Genomic DNA, 5885 nt, shown 5'->3' with positions numbered 1-5885 from the left:
TTTGGTAAAAAGACCAGTCAAGTACTGATAACTAACTGAGCTCATCAGCTAAAATAGACAAATTTCACATTCTGTGCAATTTTTGGCATTTTAAAGAATAAAACAAAATTCAAGTCAAGACAAGTAGATTTACAAATAACAAAGTACAGAGACAAACATTTTAAAATTGCACAGTACAGAAGGAAATGTTTATAATTTAGCACAGAAACAATTTTCTGCATATTCACATTTCCTCCAAAAGGCACAGCAGCTTCAGTAGATAAAACATTTAATCAGAAAACTAAACCTTTGATTTTGATTTTAAAAAATAAGTTTTTTCTGTCTAGTGACATTAAAGCTTCAGTTGGTAACTTTTATTAAAAATTTTACTACCCCTCTTAATGTCCTTACAGTTTAATTAAACAATTTATGACAACAATTAATTAAAAAAATAAAATAAAATATATTTTTTTAAATTAAGGTTCTCTGACTCCTTGTGCTTCTATGAAATTCAATGTTTCTGGTCAGAAACAACCAAAAAGAGCGAGGAGAAAGATTTCTGCTCTGTTAGCTAAGATTTCTGGTTTTTGCTGCAGCTGTGCTGAAGGCGGAGAAACAACCAGAAATTACAGAAAATCTCATGTCTTGCGTTCACGAGGGTAGGAGGTGGGGAGAAAGATCTGTACCGCAGCAGAGAGTGAAGAAAGGAAACTGTAAAGTGTGCTGTTCAAACTTTCAGGCTAAGTCTGTGGTTTTCTCTGCTGCTTTAAACTGGTTAATCTGCAGAGTTTTCCTCCATTAGGGGATCGTCCTCATCGTTAGAAATGAGGTGGGGAGCTCAATTGTTAATGAGACGGGGAAAGGGAATCTGAATGGTAGGAGAAATTGATACAGTGCCCAATGAAAAACGTACAGGTCTTTGCTGGTCTTGGGAAGTAGCTGGGGGCTTGCGCTGGGGAAAGAAATGTCAACATTTATACCAGCTAGCATTAATAATAGCATTGTTAACTAGGTATTCTAAGGCAGGATAATTATAATGCTGAAGAAGAAACAAAACGTTTAAACCAGTGTATTGGCCAAGGCATTGTGGTCCAGAACCGCACAGCATTCTGGGAGATTTAGACAGAGCACATGCTTTAGCCAACCTCTCACTGCTAGCTAAGCATAGGTGGTGGAATCAACTCACTCTCTCACTCTTTGGTTACCTAGCAACAATCTGTTGACTTGCACAGTAGCAGTTTCAGATTTTAAGCTATGACTGCTTAAAAATAAAAATAAAAAAAACGACATGGAATGAAAACTGGATAAAACAAGAAAGGTCCCGTCACGAGTTTGGCAACATTCCAGATATGTTGCCAAACTCATATCTGGAATGATATATAATCAATAATTACTGATACAGTCATCGATGTCGACTGATATGAAATGCTGGTATCATTTTCCAGCCTAAAAACTGTAGTTAAATAGGCTTATGAAATATACAAAAAAAACCTAATGATGATAATATTTAAGTTTTTAAAATATGAATTAAAAACTGCACTTTCCCTTTATGAAGTTGTTTACTATTCAGAATATTACAATTTAACTTCATGTTGAATTAAAGTTGGAACATAGAAACCTTATAGCAAAACAGATCAGGTGTGTTTAAATGTTAAAAATATATACAAGACATATTAGGAGACAGAGCGGAGATAAATATAAATTCTCTCTCTATGAGCATTATGAACTTTTGTTTTGGGACATGATTGATACGTCCATCTGGAGTACTGAGAGCAGTTCGAATACGTGTCAGGGGAGATTAATTTGTCAAAGATGGAGGTCGCGGCTGTTGGGGCTATGGTGTCATAGGAACCTCCCCATCTACTGGTCAACAGCAGGAAAAGCATATGGCGGTGTCCATTAATACTTCTGTAGCCCAAAGTAGTTTGCCACACTGTGGCAAACTACTTTGGGCTCGTAAACCGTTCACACAAAAGTCTGGCCAATCAGATTTCAGAAAAAAAAATTTAAAATCTAAACTGAGCACAAAGACCTGCTGTATGAACCTAGACTTGGTGTCTCTAACATGCATTTGCATTGTTATTTCTCTTTATTATTATGCAATAATTACATACATGGACTTACCTTCTTTCTACAGTACCATACAGCAAAACCAGCACCAGTAATAACAGCAGCGATAACAGCAACACCAAGAAGACAAGGGAAAAAAACCACAGCAAGAACAGCAACAGCAACACCTTGGTTTGCAGACCCTAAAAGGATAAAACAAGAGAATATAAGAAAACAAGTCCAACATGATCTAAAGCCCCAGTAATGTCTCGATGTCCAATCCGCCTCATTTCAACAGCCGCATAGGATCTGCTCAGGATGCAGGCAAATTCTGCAGAGTCCTACTAAAAACCTACTTATTGGATTCAGGTGTACTAAAGATGAAACACATCTAAATGTTTGGAGTTTGGAGACATCAAAAGTTTAACATCCCTGTTCTAATTTGATCTGTAAACTTCTGGTGGAGAACAGAGATTATGTTACTAAGCAGCATTACATTTTCCAACTGGTTTAAACCAAAATGCCTTTTTACTCCTCAGTCTTGCTTCCAGATCTGGAACAGGACTGGATCATCATTACTGACCTGATTGCTATGGCTACAACCAGATGATTAACATAAGTTTTAAAAACATTAAAGCAAAGTGAATCTGATAGGATTGTTCTGCAGATTGCACATCTTTGAATTTTGACTTCTCTATATTTTTAAAGATGTTGAGAAACCTACCTTTAACTGTAACGTTGTAGTTTTCCAGTAGCTCCCGTCTGACTCCTGAACCCCATGCAGAGTAAACTCCACTGTCGGATTTTTGTAGATTCTTTAATTTCACTGATCGTTCATCTCCAAAAAGCTTAATTCTTCCAGTGTAGTACTTCTCCACTGTAGGTTTGCCACTGGAATCAAACGCCACTAATGTTTCTTTTGAATTAAACTGCCAGTAAAAAAGGTCAAACTTCTTAAGAATGGTGACATTAAGAAGCAAATCTCCTCCAGCCTGCACAAAAACATCATTCTCAGCACCTGTGAAACACAACAAAAGGCTTTAAAACAAAACTGAATTTATAAACTCTTTACCCTGTTAGTTAGTGACTCATTTTGTTTTGATTTGCTATGAACAAACCAAATGTTTTTTATTGTTATGGAAAACATTGCTGATTTAACAAACTAAATAAAAACTAAAAAACAAATAAGATAATTACCTTTAACATTGTCTGGAAGAATTAGAATCACAAACACAATCAGACAAAAGAGCAGCAGCATCTTGTCACGATGAGGTCAGAAGTCCCTGATGACATAGACATATTAAAATAAAAACGATAAAACAGCTGTGTTTGCCTTGAAAACACTATATATTACAAAACATTTAACACATTTCAATAAAAAAAATAATTAGCAAAAAATAAATATTCAACATAGAAAAACACAAAGATTATCGTTATTATAGTGAAGGTGGCATTTAGGGTCAGCAGGTCAGCTATAGTCATCCAGCAGGTTTGATCACTACTGGTGTTTTAATTTCAACACTTTTTAGCTTTTTTTTTTAAAACTACAGGTCTCAACTTTTTATTGCAACTTACTTCAAATCAAACCCTGTAGGATTAACAGAAGCCTCATGAGTTAATGTTAAAACTAATTATGTTAATAAAAGACACAAAGAAGAGGCAACATCAAATAACATGCTGCAAAATTATGTGCTTGCACAACAACAACAATAATAACCATAATATTTCATGGTGTTGACTAAGGAGCAGAAAGCATGTAAAGACAAATGATCATGTGAGACCTGGATGATTTATAAATAGACCCAAACCCAAATGCCGCATACTTGTCGCATACAAGGTAATATTATGCCCGCAAAATATAATACGTTTACTTAAAAACAAGTTGGTGTTTTTGCATTGTATTTAATACGATAAATTCAAAAACCCTATTATAGGCAGAAAACCGGCGAAAAGTTTGTCTATTCTTAATATGAAATTAGTTAAAAACTAAACTATTATTCAGTGAACTAGTAGAAAAATGTAAGTATTTATGACTGAAAATGGTTAACCACGCCTCCTTCCTCTCTGATTGGTGGGAAGAGTTAGCATGTTCTGTTACAAGGCTAATACGAAAATAATCGATAAACAATTGAGCTGGCGCGGATGTTTAAATTAACTGCTCCTGACACTACACAAACAATTTTCTACGGAAATGTCAAACACTCGCTATTAGTTCAGTGCAGAAAAACGAACCTCTTTCGTGCCGGTGTTATAGATCAACAGGTGGCTAAATCAACTGGTGGTGGCAGCTGGAAAAGACTGATGTTTCTGTGGGCGTGGATTTTTAGGACCCCTTTACCGAACCAGGAAGTAAACAATGCGATAAGCTTAAAGAACTACAAATCTTTTCAAAAATACTATCCGATTCCGTAAAACAACCATTAAGATCTCGGGAATAACTAATTACAAAGACTTTATTGGTCTAATACGGTATGTTGCCTTTTTTTAAGTTCATCTTCAAAACCATCATGTAACCAACATGTAAATCACGCAGAACTTGTTCTGACTTATGCGTTGCGTCAGAGGTTGAAACTCGTCAAAGGAAGATTGAAATAGATCTCGATTTGGCATGACCAGATCTCAAAGCAAAGATTAATCCCTAAAAGGCGACATAAATGTTAAAGAGCCTTGGGATTAAAAATGAAATGTTTAAAAAGATCGACTGGCCGTGTAGTTTTTCCACACATTCCTAATATTGTGATATTTCCAATAGGTATCCACAGAAACAATAGCAAAATCTTTTTAACTGTTTCTGTAATGTTGCACTTTATTTCCTAGCTCATTTACAGAAGACATGGCTACCGCAGATCTATGTCATTTATACCTTTTATTTTGAAATCAGACATCAGATCTTGTTGCCACTTTCTGGTTATATTCTAGGGGTGTCCCTCTGTCACTCTGAAGTAGTAGCAGGATTTCTTGTGAGAAATTCTGTTCCCCTGTGAAAATCTGTTCCCCCTGTGTCGGGAGCGCGCATTGCAGCCAGAGAAGTGGATSCGGCGGATCTGACCATATTCACGGCGCTTCTGATCGATTTCTCGGTAAAACCACTCATATAATCATGTCAATGTTGTAACTTTCAGTTTAATCGGCAGCTATCAAAATAAAAATACATACATAAATAAACGAGGTCTTGTGTGGAGGTCTTTTTACGCTGTTTTGTGTTATTTTAAACGCGAAGTGAATCGATCTTTTTTTCAGCTTTTGTCTCGTAAGCCTGACAAATAAAAGTCAGTCAACAAACACAGATTTCCAACACGTTGTGTGCATTTATAATTTTTCATTTCTGACAAAKGAGGAGGAGGGAAGCTGGCCGATAGCAGGGCACAAAAATAAAGACTTCCTGAAAAGATCAGAGTGTAAACTTTTTGGTAAATCCCGTTCTAATGTAAAATATGACATTACTGGATTAAGGAAATGTCTAGTATGCTATCACACATAATATTTTTTGAGAATTTGGAAACAGGTGCTTTTTATTTCTCAAAGTTATTGGAGGGGAAGAGGAGAGAATGGATATTTCAGGTGCCTGAAATAATGTGTCCGGACTCTCTAAAATGGAAACAAATTAATTTACCTGAAAAGTTTTTACTGTGTTCATTCCTCTTATCATCAGCAATAATTCCTGTGATTTTCATAACATTTGCTCTTTTTTGCCAAAGTCAGGATGGGGGAACAAAATATCTTAAGCACCTGATAAAATCTGTTCCCCCTCTCTATAATGGAAACACATTAATTTACCGGAAAAGTCTTTTACTGTGTTCATTCCCCTTATAATCAATAAGAAATCCTGCAAGTTTGAAAACATTTGCTCTTTTTTT

Source organism: Poecilia reticulata, linkage group LG17 (genome assembly GCF_000633615.1).
Source record: "Poecilia reticulata strain Guanapo linkage group LG17, Guppy_female_1.0+MT, whole genome shotgun sequence".
Classification (NCBI taxonomy): Eukaryota; Metazoa; Chordata; class Actinopteri; order Cyprinodontiformes; family Poeciliidae; genus Poecilia; species Poecilia reticulata.
Note: the sequence above shows the minus strand (reverse complement) of the source record.